General features: G+C 38.5%; 1 protein-coding gene across 2 annotated transcripts in view; it reads left to right on the top strand.

Moving 5' to 3' along the window:
* The first annotated feature begins 2,382 nt into the window (after positions 1-2,382).
* The window catches only part of HDX (highly divergent homeobox), a 246,619-nt gene continuing 226,056 nt past the window's right edge, over positions 2,383-22,945 (top strand). For both annotated transcript variants that reach the window (XM_075539089.1, XM_075539088.1), the window contains exon 1: positions 2,383-2,509. The gene's annotated coding sequence lies outside the window, so the exon portion shown is untranslated. The remainder of the gene's footprint in view (positions 2,510-22,945) is intronic.

The following is a 22,945-nucleotide window of genomic DNA, read 5'->3' as shown; positions in this document are numbered from 1 at the left end:
TCTGAAGCTGCAAATTACTGATGGACTAATCCCATGAAACTTGCTTTTAGTCATTCCGTCAGCAAGTACTGATTGATTTCTCTCTATTGGGTCCGTTCTGGATTCTTCTAGATGCTTGGAATGAAATAATAAGCAGGCTTAACAGTTCTGCCTACATAGAACTTATATTTGCAACAACTAAGTAAAAATATAGAGTATACTCTGAATAAAAGTAAACCAAGGAAGGGCGTACAGTGAATGTTGAGCATATTTGTTTCAAACTGGGAATGCTTCATTTACAGGGTTTCATTTGTGCAGAGCTTTGAATGAAGTCAAGGAGTCTTTCAATCTGAGAACAGAAAGAACAACAGTATGAGAGACCAGACGTACATATGAACTTGACTTAATTACAAAATTGAGGTAAGGCCAATGTGATTGGGAAGTATTGATGTGGACCAATGACTGTATCCTTACTGTTCACTGATCCTGACTTGTGGTGACCTATTAACTTCCCTAATAACCCCCTATAATTGTGATTATTCTGTGAGTTCTGTGTGGCTATAGCAATGAATTTTTGAACCCAGCAGAGAAGTAAAGTACTTTGGTAAGGAAGTATGTGGCATAGAGAAATGCCTGACCCTGTCTCTTGACACGAGGGAAGCCAGAGGAGGTCAGATAAAGCCACACCTATGCCATTTAAAATAAATAGTTACAGTGAAAGGATATAAACCTGAAACATATTTCTGCTCTTTAAGTTGAGTGACTTAGTGGTATAGTGGTAGAAGATGAGGTTATAAAAGTTGTGAAGGCTAAACAAATCATTTAGAGTTTGGGGGTTGGGGAGAAATTTTTCATCTTATCCTATATATGACTATGAGCCATTAGACAGCATGAAACTGGAACTGGTTGGCTTTTGTTTTGTAAAATCACTGTAGCCTAGGGAAGATTGACTGTAGAAGACTGAGGTCCCTCTCAGGGCTTTTAAGAAGCCTCGGTGGCATTTTACCAGTCCCCAACATAAGCCCTTTATTTGTCAGTTTGATCTCATCCAGGAGCATCTCATATGATAAATAATTTTACTTTGCTACCTTTGCCTGTTACTTCCCCCTTTAAAACAGCACCTTCCAGCCTTTCCTCTCCACCGTTCAAGATTCAATTACAACATGTAATGCTTCTCAAACTACTCACACCTCAACGATGATGCTGCCCTTCACCCTTCTATGTAGCTCATGTCTGTCATTAATGACTGAGCACATGATCGTGTACTTTATGCTGTTACTGTGAATATTTGATGTGTGTTGATATTTCATTCACAGTTTTTAAGTTCTGTAATAGTGGAGAACTAGTGCATTATCTCTCTCTCATGGCATCCAGCAAATTGTGGGAATGTACATAGTGAGTGTTTACTGATATATCATGTAGTTCGAGATTGATTTCTACAATGATGTAATGATTATTCAAGTAACTTCTGGTAAAACAGAGATTTAAATTAGGTGCATGGAATTTCGGACTCTATTTGCTTGCCCCCGTCACTCTGCCACTCTCATTGAGTCGATTTTGACTCACAGCGACCCTATATGATGGAGTGGAACTGCTTTCCAATGTTTCTGAAGCTGCATGTCTTTACTAGACAGTCCTATCTTTCTTCAGAAGCAGTCCACCGCTTAACCCACTGTGCCACAAGGGTAGCAGTCTAAGTCACTAGAATCAGCCAATTACATATAACAGAGCACTCATTCTTACTAAACCATTTAAAGACTCAAGAAAGGGTGACTTCTGGATTTTAATGGCATTGAATATTAGCGTGTCTTTGTCAAGTTGAACACCGATCACAAAAGATAGCACTACCTTTTATACAATCACTTGATCTTGGTAGCATGGATGAATTCTGCTGGAAGACTAGGAAGCACCTTTCAAAGCTGGTATAAAACTCCTATGATTACAGGGAAAGGAACCTTTGTCGCAGGGCTTACGGCGCTAGACTGCCAAGTAAAGGGTATGTAGTTCAAATCCAGCAGCCGCTTCATGGGAGAAAGATGTGGCTGTCTGTTTCACTGGAGATTAATTACAGTCTTGAAAAACCTGTGGGACAGTTCTACTCTGTCCTAGAGGATCCTTATGAGTCAGAATTCACTGAAGAGCAATGCGTTTGGTTTGGGGGAAAAAACACAAGGATGCTGGGAATTCACAGCTATTTCGGGAGAGAGCGCTTCAGCGAAGTCTGGTCATGAATTCAGCTGATCTGTACAGGGAATAGGCAGCCCCAATGCAGGCAGCCATCTCGCCTTCCCCTCCCCACTCTTGGGTTCTGGGCTGAGGCCAGGGACTGTCCGGAGCTGATCTCGAGCTCCCATTGGCCGCTGTCTTTTGTGACGTCACAATCATGATGAGAATTGATGATCGGACACGCTGATTTCATTGTCTGTGGCGGCAGTGGAGACCCAGGAAAAATCTCGCCGAATCGGTCTGCCCCAGCACCGGCCTGATCTGGGATCTCCTGATCCCTCCGGTGACCACACCACGCCCCGAGGTAAGCCCCCCACATGGGTGGGTGTGAAGGACGACTGAGGGAGGGCAAAGCACCCTGATACCGCTCTGCCCGGTGGGGGGCCCAAAGGTTCCGCCGCCTACAGAGGCAGCCAACATCCCGGTGCAGCCTCTGGGGAGCCACCCGCCTTCATTTACCCTTTGGGCACAGGCTGGCGGCAGAGCGCGGATAGGAATGAGATGCACACTAAGAGGCAGGGGACACAGTAGAAGCGAAAAGGGCCGTGGTAGGTGAGAGCACCACGTTTGGCGTTCGTTTCCAGCTCCATAGTCAAAAGGAGGTGGCGACGCCGCCTCCGAAGAAGGGAAAAGAATGAATTCTACCACTTCTAGATTTCGCTGGACAGTAGCTTTCTCACAGCCCTAACCAGACGCTAGGAAGGCTCGGCGCCTGCGCATTAGTTCCCTTCGAGGGGTGGGGCTCCTGGCGACGGGAAAGGGGCTGGAGTTTGCGCAGGCGCTTTTTCGCGCTCCTCGGAAGCATTAAGGTTTAGCGAGGGCAAGGCAGAGTGTGGAAAAGGTTCAGGTGATTCCAGCGCGAGCTGATGAGCTATCTGCCAGCTGCCTTGAATCTAGCCATACTCAGGCCAGCCCTAAGATGGTCCACGTAAATTTTAGAAGGCAAATCCCCAAATTATAGATACTCAGTTTAGAATAATGGAGACGAAATTATGGACACGCGGAACCGTTTGGAAACAAACAACAACAAAGCTCAAAGATGTACTGTCTTACCCAAATGAATCCAACTTCAAGGAACTCTAATTTTAGGCGTTATTCGGTTAATTGGAACCATAAGCTCGTTGGAGAAATTTAGAATGATATCCGCTGTGTAGACTCAGGAAACACCTTTCTGGGTTTTTTTTTACTTCTTGGAATAGTGTCTTAGAAATCTTCAGTTCCTATTTTAGATTTGGTGCCATTAGGTACTTCTGTTTTTCTGCTAGAACCGCCAAAGCCAAATGCTATGACGAGGAACTTTATTTCTCTTTCATTGCGAGGGGCTATACTACTCAGATATTATCAGGGATAATCTGCTTGCTTGTCAATGGAGAAAATCGTGTTATTAATTCAGTTTCACTATGTAATTATGGATTCCAGCCTAATCTAGAATCTTCTTCATTTCCTCATAATTAAGACATTCTCAAGCCTTAGTGACATTTCTTTGGAAAACTCTCATATCATCCTTCGCTGATTCTACAATCTTATCACCCGGATCCTATAGCCTTCACCTATGCCCCATATCCCTGATGTTAGTCACTAACTTCTCGAATTCATTTTGCCATACTGATGGTCTATGAACATATCTTTCACGGTCATTTTCTTTCAATAAAACTTTCTTCAATCTGTGTTTTCTATTGTGCCAAAACCAATCCCACCTGGATTTCAAAGTATTTCTTAATCTCCCCTCATTCTACCACAGACCCCTTGTTTTATTCTATTCTTTGGTGCATGGCTCTTTTTAATTTCTTCTGAACAATTTACCTCCAGAACTTTGTTTCTTGCACCACAGACACCTAAGATGCTATCTCTATTCTTATTTAAATACCTGCTTTGGAAGCTCAGCTCAACTTGCTCCTCTTCATAAAAGCCTTCCAACATTAAACCAACTGTTATTGCTTTTCTTTTTTGGAATTCCTACCGTATTTGTCACTTATAGCCTGTTTTGTGTTGTTTTCTTATTTGCCCTTTGTGTCAGACCATTTTCAAACCTCAAATAGACTTTAAATATGTACTTAATGGTTGCAACACTATAATTTTCTTTTTTATCACCCTGTCCACAGTTCGTTTCTGACTAATTGAAATAGGTGTCGCTATAAATCTTATTTTTCCCACAGAAAATAATTCCTTGGGAAGTGAACAAATATTGTTATGGGGATAACTGTATACAAGGATATACTTCATAGATATGTTGTATTTGGTTCCAGGCCACCAAAATAAGTTAATACAACTATAGAGTCACAAGAATTTTTTTGGCTTCCCAGTGCATATAAAACTTATGTTTACTTTATACTGTATTGTATTAAGTGTGCAAGCATTATGAAAAAGCTTGAAATATTGTAAGAATTATCAAAATGTGACTCAGAAACACCAAATAAGCACATGGTGTCAGAAAAAATTTGATGATGATTACTACCTTTATCAAAGCATGTTACTATAAGACTTCAATTAAAAAAACAGAAACAAAAATGCAGTATCTGTGAAGCACAATAAAGCAAAGTGCAATAAAGATATCTGCCTGGAAGTGAAACATTATTCATAATTGTCAGGCAAGAAAAGCTCTCTAAACAAAAACATAAATAACTGTTGAATCTTTCATTCTAACTCATAGCGAGCTTTCGCTAAGCAACCAAGCATTTAACGAGTGCATGGTCAGGGTTTCTTTAAGAGCTCCTCTGGTGATAGAAAAACCCTGCCTATGGCAGGGAAAAGGCATTATTGAGGTTTCTTTGTAGTGAGTGGCCTCCAAATATATCAGAGCCTCATAAAAAGGCTCTGATAACATTATCACAGAGTTGGTATTGTCTGTAATGGTCTCTGTTTGAAAAATACTAAGTTAGAGGATCTTCCCGTATTCTGTATTTCTATTTAATGACATTGCATCTGGTATCTTCCTTTTAAAATCTACGAATTATTCACTTTTTATTGCATTGTATCTTACAATTGTTGTCTTCCATTGACTCCGTGATAACTTCCATTTGCATATCTCTCCCATCAGAGCAAATCATTGTGATGGCTGCCATAATTGTTATTACATAGTAGTTGTCATACATCTTGGGCTTCCACAGAACTCAAGTGTTACTTGAAGTGAAGTGTGATCTTAATTTAATATACAGACATTTTACAGATCTGACTTCGGTACTCTTTCACTTTGCAGCTCTATCCCAATGTCACATCGAGGTTCGGAGTTCAGGAACATGGATATATAGCAATCCAGAAGGGTGTCATAACCTAAAATTTGAAAATTACTGAAATAGATTATTGTAAGTGAGCTATCAATATTCTATGTAGTAATAGAAGATTCTTTCTCCTTGAGTTCTTTTCTTACTATGTATATCATGTAAAACTCCCTCATATATTTTCATTTTACTTCATTTGCATAGTATATAATGAGATTTTCCTAAACGGAGAGATAAAACTGGATGGATAAAGTGCTGGAGAATACACTTCTCACTTTAGACGGATTAAAATAAATTATGAAAAAATACAAGTGAGACATATATTTTAAAGCCTATTTTATAGTTATTATCTGAATGAGAGAAAGGAAATAGATTTTTTTCATTTAAATTGCAGAACTTGAATTGTAAGGACCTGTTAGCAATAAGTCAATCTTCTAATTTTGGATATTACAAAGAAGCCCAGAAAATTAAAGTCTGTTATCAACACTGATGGGAAAAATGAGGCTTTTTACTTCCTCAAAGAGTAATAGCCTTGGAAGCCCAAAGGGGCAGTTCTACCCAGTCCTATAATATATGTGCATATGTCAATTTAGCTTACTCTACTTTTAAAATTGCACCGTGTGTCAGAGAGGATTATGTTTTGTACAGTGTAATCATTAATGATATAAAATATTTTACTTCTCTATTTGATTTCAGAGTCAGTAATGAGCAAAAATTGAAATTGATGGTGTATTAACATATGTTCACTGAGATATAATTGTTTGTAAGTAAAGGGTGATAATTCTAGCTAGAGATAATGCTGCATAAAAGGAGTTAGGGTTAGTATATTTCTGGAGTTGGCAAACTGCATCTCATGAGTCATAGGTGAATCTCTTGGTATATACATTTAACTCTGAAGTTAAACTGAAAATTTGTAAAGGATATTATTGAGATAATAGTGGTTTCATTTTTTGTACAGAATTATTTATGGCTCTAGCATAATTTTTAAATTGTTGTGAGGGACAGGATTGACTCTTCTGTCTAAAAAGTTGGCAGACCTAAGGTATATTCATAAGCTATTATTGATACCCTGATACCTTTCCATCCTGCATAACATTTTCAGGAAATGCATTGAAATTAGTCTCTGCAAATGGAGAATCATTCTTCTGCTTTCTAATAGCAGAACCTCTTGGATTAAACCAGAGATATATGTACATCCATGGCATGTATAAATGCGGTTATATCATGTCAATTAAATACTACATTTTACATCTATTATCTATAAAGAAAACGGTAACAATTGCTCTATCTTCTTTGTTCTTCAGTTGTCTTACAAGACTTTATACAATTGGGCTGATTTTTATCATCTCTAAACCTATTATTTGTCAGTGTGACAGAACTTTAGGTAAATATTTCCTTAGCTTCTTTCTAGGTTCTTTTTTTCTTTGAATTGAGTACAATCCCTTAAAATTTTTCTTCTTTTGTAAAAAATGGTGGTGAAAAAATACATAACAAAACATACATTATATCAACAATTTCTAAATGTACAATTTGGTGATATTGATTACACTCTTCACATTGTGCCCCATTTTTCTATTACTTTCAAAATCATTCCATCACCATTAACATTAATTTTGTGCTCCTGTAAGCAAAAACTACCCCTTTCCCTCTCCATGTCTTCTCAGTAATTGTCTTTGCTTTCTTGATATTCTTAAGTTATATAAGTAAGACTAGACAGTATTTGTCCTTTTGTGACTGATGTAATGATATTTTAAAGATTCATATTGTGAAATACATAAGGACTTCATTTCTCTTTATGGCTGAGTATTTGTGTGTGTACACCACATTTTGTTTACCATTCATTTTTTGGTAGATATTTAGATTTTTTCACATTTTGCCTATTATAAAAAATGTACAATAAACATTGGTTTCTGTGTGTGCTTCTCTTAAGGTTCTTAAAACAACCAGCCAAACATATGACTCCTTCATGCCCAAAGGAGATGCTTTACGCATCCAGACGGTAATTTGTACGTGGGCTCCAAATAGTCTTTGAATATTATTCCTGTTATTGTTGAATTTAAAGTTATTCTCCTTTTGTTTCCTTAACTTTTTTCCCTCTTCTACATCTTATATAGAAATATTTAAGTAGGTTAAGTAAAAATTATAGCTAACATATTGAGTATTTTCTGTGTGTCAGCTACTAGATAAAGACATTTGTATATATTTCATCATTGAATTCAGGGAAACACTATGAGGTAACAACTCTTATGACTCATTTTGTGGATGAATAAAACAATACAAGAAAAGTTGGGTGGCTAGTCCAAGGTCTTATATCAAGGAAAGGGAGAGCCTGGGCTTTAAGATAGGTGTCATCTGGAGTTAGTACTCTTAACAACTCTTGTTGTTAAGTGTCATTGAGTCAGGTTCTACCCATAGTGACCTTCTGCACAATAGAACAAAACACTGCCCAGTCCTGTGCCCTCCTCACAGTTGTTCCTCTGCTTGAGTCTATTGGTACAACCATCTCCTTGAGAAACTTCCTGTTTTTTCCTGCCCCTCTACTTTACCAAACATGATATCCTTCGCCATGGATAGCCGCTCCTGACATATCCAAAGTATGCATGCGAGAAGTCTTATCGTCTTTGCCTCTAAGGAGCACTCTGGCCTTACTTCTTCCAAGACAGATAGTTTGTTCTTTCAGCAGTCCTTTGGTGTTTTTAATATTCTTCTCCAGCACAATTCAAATACATCGATTCTTCTTCAGTCTTCTTTATTCAATGCCCAACTTTCACATGCGTATGAGACAATGGAAAATACCATGACTTGGGTCAGGGGCACCTTTGTCTTGAAAGTAACATCCTTGCTTTTAAATACTCTAGAGAGTTATTGCACAGCAGATTTAGGTAATGCAATGTGTCTTTTGATCTCTTGACTGCTGCTTCCATGAGCATTGATTGTGGATCCAAGCAAGACAGCATGCCTGAAAGCTGCAACCTTTTCACCATTTATCGTGATGTTACCTACTGGTCCAGTTGTGAGGATTTTGGTTTTATTTTCACTGAATCATAATCCATACTGGAGGCTGCAAACCTTGATCTTCATCAACAAATGCTTTAAGTCCTCCTCACTTTCAGCAAGCAAGGTTGTGGTATCTGCACATCTCAAGTTGTTATTAAGTCTTGCTCCAGTCCGGATGATGCATTCTTCTCAAATAAGCATTTTTTTGGTCAGCATGTGGTTGAATAAGTAGGATGAGAGGATACAACCCTGATGACACTTTTCCTGATTTTAAACCATGCAGTATTCCTTTGTTCTGTTTAACAACTGCCTCTTGATCCATGGACAAGTTCTGCATGAGCACAATGAAATGTTCTGGAATTCTCGAGATTATCCATAGCTTGTTATGTTCTACACAATTGAATGCCTTGGCATAGTCAATAAAACACAAGTAAATATCTTTCTGGTATTCTTTGCTTTTCAGCCAAGGTCCATGTGACATCAGCAATAATACCCCATATTCCACCTCTTGCCTGTTAGTCTGTCATTCTGTTGTGGCTTGTTTGCTGCAAGGACACTGGATACTCTGTCACTGATATTTCAAATACCAACAAGGTCACCCAAAATGAACAGGTTTCAGCATGAACAGTTACAGTTTCAGAAACTCATAGTGACAGATCTACCCTGTCCTATAGGGTTGCTAGGAGTTCAGCATCAACTTGATGGCAGTGAGTTTGTTTTTTTTTTTTGTTTTGTTTTTAAGTTATGACCTGTATTTATTCAATTTTTGAATGTGTGTGTGTATCTAAGAAAATTCTAATATATCTCTCTTTTTGAGCCTCTAAGTATTTTAGCACCATTTGGGCTTCAGGGGAAGGACTATTGGACTGACCTCTAGTAGTTTCAATGGCATGAAACTATTCTTTACTCTTGCCAAGTATCAAGCGAAGATGAAAGTGTTTCTCTACTGGGTTTTACAAAAGGGGAAATTATAATATAATGCGTTTATACTATATTATGTATTACTTTTATATTTTATTTGGTTAACTTAGGCTACCTAATTTGTGTGTTATGGATACAATAATGGTGACATTTAGGAAATTAATTATCTAAGATCCATTCCCCAATAACTTTGCCCTTTCATAGATCAAGCTTTTATTAGCTAGAAATTGCCTAAACAAAGCAACAATTGGAGGAAATTCCAGACATTGTAATATGTGGAGGAAAAAATATATTTTGATCAGTGAAAATATGACATTGGGTATTAGAATGACCAGCCTTGACTCATCTCCATTATTCTAGCACAATAGAATAACAGCATTAAAAATGGCCACTCAGTGGTATGAGTATATTCTTTACAGTACTATTCACAATAGTGAAGAGATGTGAATAATCTAAGTCTCCATCAACAAATGAATGGATAAACAAAATGTGGTATATCCATAGAATGGATTAGGCTGAATAAACACTTTATTGCCCTTTCCTGTTTCTAGAGGCTGCCTACATCCCTTGACTTTTTTTCCCCTTCCATATTTAAAGCTATCACTGGCTGGTTAAATCTTATATTTCTTCAGGCCAACAGTAACTCCACAATTTCCCTCTTCCATATTTACAAACCCTTGTAATTACATTGGATCCCTGATGGTGTAGTGCGTTACCTGTTGGAATGCTAACCACAAGGTCATAAGTTTGAATTCATCGGCCTCTCCATGGGAGAAAGGTGAACCTTTCTGTTCCCAGAAAGATTTATAGCTTGGAAAACACAAAGAGGCAGTTCTACTCTTTCCTATAGGATCATTGTGAGTCAGAATTGAATTGATCACAGTGAGCTTGTTTGTTTGTTTGTTTTGGGGGGGGGAAGGAGGTGTATTACATTGGGCCAATTCACAAAAACTAAAATAATATCCCTATTTTAAGGGCTTCTGATTAGCTATCTTATTTCCATCTACAACATTATTGCACCTTTGTTATATGACCTAACACTATCTGGAAATTAGAATGTAGACATCCTTGGGAGGTCATTATTTGTCTGCCTAGTTCAGAGACTTATGGCCTTTGGGGATGATGTCATCCTCTAATCTTTTTACTGAAGTAATCAGTCACTGATGCCTGTAGTTGATGTTTAAGATCATCATCAGCAAAGGCATATATTTAGTAAATTTGTGTTCTGCACTATGGTAAGTTTTGAACAAAAGGAAATTGATAGTAAAGAGGCTATGATATAAATTAAATACTCTTTAAAAAATCATTTTATTGGGGCTCATACAACTCTTATCACAATCCATACATACATCAATTGTGTAAAGCACACTTATACATTCATTGCCCTCATCATTCTCAGAACACTCGCTTTCCGCTTGGGCTCCTGGAATCAGCTCCTCATTTTTCCCTACTTCCCTCTCCCTCATGAACCTTTGATAATTTATAAATTATTATTTTATCATATCTTACACTGCCCAAAATCTCCCTTCACCTACTTTTCCGTTGCCCATCCCCCAGGGAGGAGGTTGTATATAGATCCTTGTAATTTGTTCCCCCTTTCTACCCCACCTTGCCTCCTCCCTCCCGGTATCACCACTCTCACCACTGGTCTTGAGGGGTTCATCTGTTTAAATACTCTTAGTAAAAGAAATTATGGATTATACTGATTCACATACCTATATTGGTTCACATAACTTATTTAGCTATGAGGTAAGGGGTATAATCTTATAATATCTGATTACATTTCCAGCTTAAAAATTCTATGGTTGATCTAGATTTAAAAGAAACTATTAGATAGACCTATACATCAATAACAAATTATTAAGTGCAGGAAAATATCTCAAAATGGTGTTAAGTCCTTCTTATGGATATAGTATCTTAATTATTACAATCCCCACTGTTTATAGCACATTTTCTTATCTTCTACTTTAAAGAGAAATAGTAGACATTATTGAATCCCTTCACTCCATTGAAATTAGTCTAAGACTTATGTTCAAAACACAGTATATTAAAAGTGCCATCTACCTTGGGCTGCATAAACTGAACAGCAAGTAACCAGATTTCAGAGAACCAATCTGACTGCTGGCTGGGGTCATAGTTTGTGTCATCCTTAGCTGGGAGTGCCTTTGGGTCTGGAAAATTGGGTTGTGTCATAATACCCACAGCTAGTACTTGCTCTGTAAATTGTCCTCATTTTACAGTAAAAGGAGCGTGTTCGATCACTAGAGTCTGTCCATACTACATTGTTTCCACTGTGAGATTCTTAAAACTTTTTCTCTTCATAATAAAGCAACTCATGCTAGAGAACCTTTCTACAAGAAAGGTGTGTAGTTGAAGTATTGCTTATTGTTTATAATATCTATACAAAAGAAGCCCTGGGTGTGGATTTTAATATTTGCACAAGATCTGTTTTCTATATGTTAACATCTATAATTACACTAACTTGTTATTTTCTACTGGAATTCTGGAACCCTGGAAGCTATGTGTTTGTTTTGTTTCTTCACACCCATTTCCCTGAAGCAAGACTTTCCAATATCATTAAAATACAGATCCAACAAATGTAGACTCAATAACTTAGAGACAATGGACACATTTCTTTAAAATACAACAACAAAACTCATTCAAGGAAAAATACAATACCAGAGCATTATACAGCTATTACATACCATGAATTTGTAATTAAAAGTCTTCTTTGTTAGAAGATTATATAAGCCCAAATAGTTTTGATGGTGAATTATACAAAGCACCTAAGAAAGAAATACACTTATTCCAGAATTATTTATCATATGGCATGTTAAATTTAAGAAAATAATAAATCATTTTGTGCCTTAATGATATATGCCTAGCAGTAACAAACACAGGTGAAAGGTGAGGGTATCTCTGACTTGTGATGGTTGGGTTATATATAAAATTGATGAGTTATGATTCTTATTGATCTGGCAGTTAATGTAATAATATAGTTTCACACTTTTGTAATGATGTAGTTATCCTTAATTTTGGGATATGATGTAGTCACCTTCCATTTTCCCATAATGCTGAATTTTGTGTAATGATGGAACCGACCATGCCAAGAAGTGCGGAGTGGGGTTTTTAATTCCAAATCTATACAAACTTTTAAAAGAATTTAGGAGGAGGTACCACTTCACAATTTATTTGAGCTATTACTAGGTCCTAGACATTGCTTTGTTCTTGTTGTTAGTTGCCGTCAAGTTGGTTCCAACGCACGATGACCCTACGCACTGCATGATTAAATTACCCAGCCTGTGGTGTCCTTACAATTTGTTATGTCTGAATCAGTTGACGTCACTGTGTCCATCCATCTCACTGAAGGTCTTCCTCTTTCATTGACTCTCTACGTTACCACTCATGATGCTCTATTCCGGGGACTATTTTGGAAGGTAGTAAAGAAAAAGACAAAGAACTTTAATTTATTGGTTTTTTTTAGGAACTTATAGTATACTATGATGAAGCTAAAGATCCTTGTTCTTATGTCATACTCTCAATTTTACCAAAATGGTGAGGGGAAAAGAAAAGTCAATTATCCTACATTGTGCAGACAGTTGAATACAAAACTTTCCTTGGTACAAATCAGCAGTGGTGAACTTGGCCTATTGACTTCCCATTGTATATTATTAGAATGTCAGGGGAAGCCAGCCCCTAACACATCATTATGGGTCCGGTAGGCACAATTGTACAGCGATAATAAGTAAAAGTCGTAGTAAAGTTATAGAAAGCATGAGAGATATAAGAGAAGTATTGAAATAAATGGAGTCAGACACGATTCATGGTAGCATGCTCCCCTCAGCCCCACTTGGTTGTCCACGTGGAGGGAGAGAGTCATCTTTAATGCTAGCCCAGGCTTTTAATATTCTCCAGGGACGTGCAAGCCCCCTAATTACAGGTGAGGACATACATCACAGGGAGGGGGGTTGTGCCATAGGTAATACAGTAATGAGAGGGGGTGGTCTAGGGACATATATGCAATAATAAGAGGAGGGATTGGGGGTATACATGTGATAAGATGGGTGGATAACTTAACTTTGGACATCACAGAGTCAGTTTGGCCTGTTCCCTGACTCAGTTGATAGAGGTCATTATAGGTAGGGCAAGAATGCTTGGTGGCAGGCCTCAGGGAGGAATAGTTTATTGTCCCCAGTAGCAGAGAGTGAGGCCTACCATATAGTGACTAACTGCCCTAGAGGAGGATGTCTGTAAGCAACTGACCTCTCCCCACAAGTCCCCCTTTTATCTTATATATAAAATTCAAAAGCCACATAGGCGACGTGGTTATTTTCTATACATTAAAAGCTGTCAAGGCAAAACTTCATGACCCAATTAATATAGCCAAGAATTCAGACTTAATAGAAACATTTTGAACCAAGGCATGGAGGATAAAGTCCCTCTATGTCCATCTGCTATTGGAGGAAGGTATGAGAGGGGCTGGATGCCGTGGCGGGAAGAAAATAGAACCAAATAGGAATGTCTGCTTCTATAGGGAGAATGAATCAACCACGTGCTCACTCTGCAGCACATCTTTAAGGGAGAAACTGTGGAAAACTTAGACAACTGCAAGAAACTGTACCTGGACTATATCCCCCAACTACCAGAGTGGTGGTCTTCCAGCCGTGGAATTCTAGTCTTCCAGATTCCCTCCGTTCAAGTCAGGGAATAAGCCCCAGTTTTATTTCTCTACAGTGCTAGTATCCCACATCTCCCCTCTCTGCATTACGTTTAAGATTCAATAGTGCAACGGAAGCAACATGGTCTCTCTTCATATCTCTCAGCTTCCTATAGAAGCGACAGGAGACTGCAAGCATCACAATTATGATGACAAACAGCACAGTCAGACTGGAACTTAAGCTATATGAGATACTTTGCACCCAAGCTTGCAGGTCCAACCCTTCCATGCCACTCACCAACTGCTTAATTATATCAGAGCCAGGAGATGCCTCAAGATTTTCTTTGAATGTATAGAAAATATCCTTTTTAAGCTGATCAACATCCAATGAAATGTTTCCCTTAAACCCTTGCAAATGTTTCCTAATCAGATCCCAACCATGCAGTGTTATATTATATAGGTAAGGAGTTACAGAAATCAGTTACATTCCAATCACATTACAACACTGACAAGTGCAAAATCTTGATCTTTTAGCAAAAGTCTGCAGTAATAGTCCAGTCACTATTGTATAAAGTGTTCAGTTATGATAGAGTCCCAAAGTCTCTTAGCAACGGAATATCTCAGCAGTCAGCAATCACCATTCTCAGGAATTTGCCAGGTCTCCTTGACGTTTTGGATAACTTCAGTAACAGGACAGTGGGATCAGGTCACACATCAGCTTCCCTGCTTTCCTCTAGGTCTTGCTGGCTGAAGAGAAATCCACCTATCTCCTTTGCCCGTGAAAATATAAACAAATAGCCCCTCTCTTCGCGGTGTCATTAACCTGAAAACGGAATTATGATTAATATTGGGTGGCTTCTCCACCTCTTCCTTGTCCATTTTTCTCCAAACGTGGTTGTGTGCTTTTAAAGGGAGTCCAACAGCTTTATTCTGTTAAAACATAAATGCATAGCTCTTTTTCCAGGTGAATGGCCCTGGATCCCAAACGTGCTTTCCATCATCTTCGGATTTCTTAGGATCAATTTTCTCTGTAGAATTGAAAACGTGTTTATCTTCCCTCGTTTTATTACAAGCTTTTAGTAAGGAGAAAACATTTTTGGTTAAAATGACTAAATGAACTTTGTCACACATAGGATTCCTCTTCTCACCCTTCTGTTTTAACAATTCAGATTTCAAAGCACTGCTAGCAGTCTCAGTTAACTTGCTAGCCTTTGACTCAGTATAAGGGCTAGTTAGATAGCCTTCATTGTTAAGTAAACTTTCGCTCTCAGCTCTCAGAGCATTAAGAGGGCTAACTGATTGGGAGAACTTCTTATCATACTTTGAAAGACAAAAAAATTCTTAATAACTTTGTTCAGCTGTTCTTGAGGCAACTTACCAAACAGACATTTTTTTCTCCAAGTTTACCAATAAGGTTACAGGCTCAATTATGCCGCTTTGCCCTTCAGCCTTCGTACACAGTACGATTTTACAACCTTGGAATCGTCTCTCTTGGTTAACTTCACTCATTCTTACCAAGCTGGGTTTAGGGGAAGTTAATGGGAGGGTCTTGGGCCCTCCTGAATGCCCTAAAGAAATGACCCTACATCCAAGGTTTAAAAACCTTTTCTCTTCAATTTCTAATTCCATGTGGGGGCACTGGTGTTTCCCCACAACGACATTCCAGAAGACCCCTTGATTTAAAGGGTGGTCGAACTTCTCAAGTACTCCTTCCTGATAGACATACATTTTTACTCTAGGAATGCAAGGAAGCAAAAATTGGCTTAAGCGATCTTCTTTTATAAACCATGATATATCAGAATTCATCACTGCCTTAACCTTTTCATAATCTTGTCCAATAATTCCAGCAACTATCAGAACACCTTGATAATTTACATTAGACTTTCCTAATAAACATCCCATAGTTCTTTTAGGTAGTGAACCCCAATAACCACTCTTAATTTCTGATTCAATTACAGCTTTTGGCTTTTCTTCACAATTCTTGTCAACTCCAGTATCAATTTTAATTTCTTGAGTACTTAGGTTAAAACTTCCTAATAACAACTGTATTAATCTTTCAATAAGAAGCTCCTGTTCTTTAGAATCAGCAAACTGCTGTGAGGGCTTCTGAGCTTTCTCTTGGTTAATCAAGGTTACAGCAGCCATAGCAGGGGTTGGGCTTTTTGCCTGTTTGATTAGGTCTGGTCTTCTGCTGTGAGACTGGGGGATGCCTGCAGTTTCTCTTTAAGATCTTTGCTCTGGCTGCAGACACCTTGCCTCCCATGTTCTGCTGGGTGGGGTTTGTATCAAGCTCCGTTCAAAGGGGCTCGGAGCACACCCCACTACACGTTTCTTGGCTGGGCGTTACTTCCAGGTAAATGTCCTCTGTTGCTAAACTTTGAATGCCCATGCTCTCCCCAGTGACTACTTCTCTCACTGCAGGGGCAGAGCCCAGTTCCCTCGGACTCTTTCCCTGGGTCGTTTCCGCTGTGAATCGACCTGTTCTTTTGCGATATCTGCCTGCAGTCTCTCTGGTAATGTCCCTCTGCTCCACATGTAAAGCATCTCCCTTTAGGTCTGGCGTAACTTGCCAAAGCAGCAGCCATGAGGTTGGCTCTATGCTCATCTGTCCCTACATCCCTGCATAGCCTGATATAATCTAACAGTGTGCTCTGTCCCTTTTAAGGGCGTATAACAACCTGGCACGATGTATTCGAGTTCTCAAATGCTAATGTAAGAATAAGATTATCCGCTGCCCCTTTGTCTGTTACATTCTTGTGGACAGCATCCTGCAACCTGGATATAAAATCTATGTAAGACTCATCATTCCCTTGCTTGACTGTTGAGTAACTTGGCCGTCTGCTTCCTGATGGTATTAATCTCTCCCAAGCCTTAAGACAGACTTCTCGAACTTGAGCAAAAATCTGCTCATCAAAGTTTAATTGTGCCTCAATTGTGATGGAATTCTCATCACCTAGCAGCTGATGAACCCCTATATCTGTGCCCTCTTTTGCATTTTTGCATGCTCGTGCAAGGGCTGCCTCATTCCATAGCATCTGACATTGCAAAGACTCTGAAGGGGAAAGGCACACTTTTGTCAAAGCTTTCCAGTCTGCTGGTATCCAGTTTTCCATATCTGCCATATTCTTGACCATACCAATTACAAATGGTGAATCTGGACCATAACTAGATACTGCTTGCTTGCGATCTTTCAGTAGCTTAAAGGGAAAGGCAGTATATCGCCTTTCTTGACTCCCTTCGGGGTGCTGTCGTCGGGCTCCCTGTCTATAATTCTAACGGGATAAGCCATTCTGGACTCTAAATCTCCTTCTGCAATTCCTCTTTCTACTCTTGAAAGTAAAGGTGCTTTCCCATATTTCTCTTTGCTTCTATTCTCTGAGCTGGTCTTCTCAACTGCTTCTGTGTTACCTCTCCTTGTTTGCGTCTCTTTGGAGCTAATCTCTTCTCCTCCAGCACTGGCTTGCTTGATAGTATTGTGATTCCCTGAGCTATACTCTGGTGGGGCAGATGCTTCTACTCTGCTATCTCCTGATTCAAACTTCGCCTTCTCAGCTACACTTAAAATCTTTTCATCTGCCTGAAACTCATTCTGCCTGCTTCTCACCTGATTTAAGTCTGCATAACAGAGGTTTCTCACTACTCTGCTGGTCTTCATCTTTTGCTCTCTCTCCTTGCAGCAGCTCCAACACTGCCTTAATCTGCACCCACAGATCCCAGGTCTCCATGGGTATGCTCGGTCCTTCCCTGTGAGCTTTTCTTAAGTTAATGGCTACCTTATCCCAGATCTCCATATAGAAGGTTCCTGACTCCGGAAAAGAAGGATTAAATTTCTTTACCAATTGAAGAAACTCTTTCATTCTCTTATTCGTTACCACTACATTTTGTTTCTTCAAGAGGTGGCATAGAGTGATACCATACTCTGTATCCTTGCTCTTTGCCTGACCCATAGCTCACTCGGACTAAAACACACTTAAAAAATAAACCAAAAAAAAAAAAGTCCCGATTCACCCTCACTGTCCGATGAGGCCGTACAATTGTTACACGGGATATAACTCAAAAGAGTCCTTTTCCTACAAGACCCCACGTAATGGGCGCCAAATGTCAGGGGAAACCAGCCCCTAACACATCATTATGGGTCCGGTAAGCGCAATTGCACAGCGATAAGTAAAAATCATAGTAAAGTTATAGAGAGCATGAGAGATAGAATAGAAGTATTGAAATAAATGGAGTCAGACACGATTCATGGTAGCATGCTCCCCTCAGCCCCACTTGGTGGTCCACGTGGAGGGAGAGAGTCATCTTTAATGCTAGCCCAGGCTTTTTATCTTCTCCAGGGACGTGCAAGCCCCCTAATTACAGGTGAGGACATACATCACAGGGAGGGGTTGTGCCATAGGTAATACAGTAATGAGAGGGGGTGGTCTAGGGACATACATGCAACAGTAAGAGGAGGGTTTGGGGGTATATATGTGATAAGATGGGCAGATAACTTAACTTTGGACATCACAGAGTCAGTTTGGCCTGTTCTCTGACTCATCTGATAGAGATCATTATTTGTAGGGTGAGAAAGCTTGGTCGCTTGGTGGCAGGCCTCAGGGAGGAATAGTTTATTGTCCCCAGTAGCAGGGAGTGAGGCCTGCCATATAGTCTGGTGACTAACTGCCCGAGAGGAGGATGTCTGTAAGCAACTGACCTCTCCCCACATTAGAACATTGAAATTAATAAAATGAAATCAGTCTTAATGTATATTCATGCAATTCAAATGCTCCATGTTTCTACACCAACTTCATTCCTCTCCCAATCCCAATCCCATTGCATCTGAGTTAATAATAATTTAACATATCATCTAAAGCTTTCGCTTGTCTTATTTATCTATTATTAAACAAAAGAGATTATAGCTGTCCCAGTTATTAAACAACTAGTGTCATAAATTATATTTCATGAAAACCACATTTTATTCCAGTACTGCATAGTGTGCAGAAGGAAATAGCCGTTTTAATTTACCAGGTCTTCACTAAAGGAGCTCAGTAATAATCCTTCACTTACATGGAACTCCTCCAAGAAATTTAGAAAACTGTTACAAAGTTTCTAAATTGATATCCAAACAATCTAGGTAAGGATGATTCTGAGGGATCTTTCTTGTCTTTAACCAGATTGTTGTTAGTTGCCATGGAGTCAATTCTGATTGAAGGTGACCTCCATGCGTACTCAATAGGAATTCTCCATAGAATTTTCAAGACACGTTTTGGAAGCATGTTGTTAATACTTAATTCTGAGGCACCTCCTGGGTGGATTTGAACCACTAACCTACCTTGAGGTTGGTGGCCTTACCATTTGCACCACTGGAGACCTTTACCAGATAAGGAAAAACAATTAGGGATGACAAATTTCAGCAAATTAGAAAAGTAAGACGAACATTTTAAAGGCAAGTCCATTGACAGCATGACAAATGACAGGTAACAAAGTGAGAGACAAACGACAAAGATCAGATGCAATAACCTAAAAATCATTTTAGTGAGGATTCCAACAATTACTAGAGCATTCTTTATAAATTATGTTTATATTAATGGCTGCCTTATATAGGACAGTTTATTTGTTTTTTCATATTTTGGAGAGTGCTTATAGTATTTTGGAAATAGTTTCTGAAATAGCTAAGACTTATACTTTAGCTTTCCAAACTGAGACTTACTTTTCAACTCATCTTAGAAATTGGAACATAGTGAAAATCCTTAAAATTGTTTCCCCACTAAATTATACCTGATAAGCAACAGTATATATTTATTTATTTTCTCAGTGATGGCAGGGGTCTCTATGTGGCTTCCCCGGCTTCCGAGATCTGGTTGCATCAGGATAGGTCTATATGGCTTCTCCAGCTCAGGGCACTAGCTAGTTCCATGTGTCTTGTCAGCTGCAATGTCTCCCAGTGAGTGAGCAGAGAAAGAGGTGTTTCCCACCTCCAAGGAGGAAACACTGGATTTCCCAGAATTTTAAGGAGAAGCACAGTATATATTTATACATGAAACATGCATTAGCATGATGAGGAAAATTTTTATTTATTTAATGCCTGGAAATTATCTAAGTCCATGGAGAAGAAGCACGCCAGTTTTTGTGATCCAAAAATTTCAAATGGCCAGAGGACAGAATGATTTTAGAGCTTGAATTCTGAACAGCCATTTTGCAGGAGGCTAAGGATGAAAGTGAAAACCCCAAATCCATTTGCAGAGTCCCCATGTTTATTAAGCTGCTATTGAATTCCCTCAGACCATTGAACAACGATATGGACAGGCTTGTCCATAGACAAGGTGAATTGGAAAATAGAATATTGCAAATATTGTTTGGTTTAAATTTAATATCTTACTATTTGTTTTCCCTTTTGATCCATTTTAACTTGTCCTGTTTTTATGACTTTCAACTTTCTTTTGACATGAGATTTTTCTGTTTTATTTGATTGTTGTTTCTTTTTTTCATTGCATATGATTTGCTTTATTTAAAATTCAGGATAGGAAAACCTAGAGACAGCAGCTAGATTAATGTTTCCCTGAGATTACTACAAGGAAGGTTGAGAGGGGCATGATATGACAATAACAATTTATGCAAGAGTGAAGGACGTGTTCCCAAATGGTTGTGGCAATGGTTGCACAACTCTTTTAGATGTATTTGAACCATTGATTTATGTGATATATGAATTATGTCGCAAAGAAACAATAAAAAGTAAATAATAGGAAATGTAATATATGTTCATCTGCAGTATTAATATGAATATATATTTATCCATTATATATAAACAGATATCTTCAAAATGTTTTCTGAACTTTATTCCCAAGTGTAGTCAGTCATATTTTCACTTTATGAGCTTTGAGGAAAATGTAAAGCAATTTCCTTTTTTTTAAGATTCAAACTCAAAACTATTAGCACTGCCATTTTCTTGTACTGTAGTGGCTTGCTATGATGCTAGAAAATATGCCTGTAGAATTTCAAATACCAGCAATCGCCCACAATGGACAGATTTTACTTTTCTTACTGTACTTCATCTTAGAGTTTTGTATGGCTTACTGTATGGCTTCAGTTAGAGTTTTGCTGCAGTGACTGGGAATAATCATTTAGAAATTGTACAGAAAAATCCATTTTTCGGACCAGAGACCTATGAAAAGAGAGCCTTGAGGAATGTTGAGTGAGTGGAAAGAACTGAGGAAAAATGCTAGTAGTGTATATGAATGCCCACATAGTTCATTCATTCATGAGCTACTGTGTACAGAACAAATACAAGCAATATAAAAAGGCTTTACAAACTCAACTCACATTGGAACTACTACCCAGGCAGTGTGTGGGTAAACAGTAAATGCAACATAATACTTTTACAATTACTCACTTTGTCTACTGGAGTCAAAAGAGAACTTGCAGCTTGAACCTGACACAGTTGATTGCCTGATAATTTCCCTGTCCAAATCAATATTCTACAGGGCATTTAAGCTACAATAATATTAAAAATATTCTATGTATAATTTAAGTTGACAACAGATCCCAATCATACTATGACTCTGATATTGGACTTAGTAGAAACTGTAACCCATTGCCTAAAAATGAACACTTTAGGAAGGAATACAATGACATAAACTCTTCACAGTGTTAAAACCTACAAAACAGAATCAAATGAAACTTTTAGAAATGACTAAGTAGAGAAAATATTTTAATTTATCATATGGACTCAATAGAAGAATGACAGTAGCAGTCCAAATAGTCCATGAACGTGATGATAAATGAGTAGAAAGTATTCATTCTGAGAAGCAAAGATAGTGAGGAAACATCTCATAGAGTGTTGAAGGAAAAGAGTTGTCAACCCAGAGTTCCATAGTCAATGATATTATATGTCAGAAATAATTGTCAAATAAAGGTGTTCACAAATTAAAGAAAGTTACTCTAAAGTAAAAATTAAAAGAAATTCTTCAGCCAGAAGGAAAACAATACCGTAGGGAACTTTAGAACTTTAATAATAAAGGAAGTGCAATATAAATAGTAAATATTAGTTCATATTTATTTAAAAAAACTTTTTAAACATTTTATTAGGGGCACATACAACTCTTATCACAATCCATACATATACATACATAAATTGTATAAAGCACATCTGCACATTCCCTGCCCCAATCATTCTCAAAGCATTTGCTCTCCACTTAAGCCCTTTGCATCAGGTCCTCTTTTTTTCCCCTCCCTCCCCACTCCCCCCTCCCTCATGTGCCTTTGGTAATTTATACATCGTTATTTTGTCATATCTTGTCCCATCCGGAATCTCCCTTCCCCCCCCTTCTCTGCCGTCCCTCTCCCAGGGAGGCGGTCACATGTGGATCCTTGTAATCAGTTCCCCCTTTCCAACCCACTCACCCTCCACTCTCCCAGCATCGCCCCTCACACCCTTGGTCCTGAAGGTATCATCCACCCTGGATTCCCTGTGCCTCCAGCCCCCATATGTAGCAGTGTACAACCTCTGCCCTATCCAGCCCTGCAAGGTAGGGCTTTCACCTATAAACAGCTGTTTTTATCAAAGGGCAAAACACATTAAATGGGAGAATAGTAACTCTCTTTAAAATGATGCTTGAAAAACTGGGTAGCAATTTTAAGGAAAAAAATGAAAGGGCACATATTTCACAACGACAAACACAAGATGTATCTAAAACCAAAATGTAAAACCTAGAACTATAAAGATCATCAATGAAAATGAATGGATACAAACATAGGGGCCATAATACATGTCAAAAAACACACTTGTGCTGGGCTAAGTTGAATAGAGAAACAATTCTAGTAATGCTCATATATGTAAGAGAGCTTTATATCAAGAAGTAATTATATATCAAGCAAACATCCCAGCGCCGTCCAACTTAAGTCCATAGTCCAATACTTATCAATAATTCCCTCTTCAGACTCACGCAGCCACATGAATGATGCAAAATGC

This window comes from Tenrec ecaudatus, chromosome X (assembly GCF_050624435.1).
Source record: "Tenrec ecaudatus isolate mTenEca1 chromosome X, mTenEca1.hap1, whole genome shotgun sequence".
NCBI lineage: Eukaryota > Metazoa > Chordata > Mammalia > Afrosoricida > Tenrecidae > Tenrec > Tenrec ecaudatus.
This window is presented reverse-complemented; position numbering and strand designations above follow the sequence as displayed.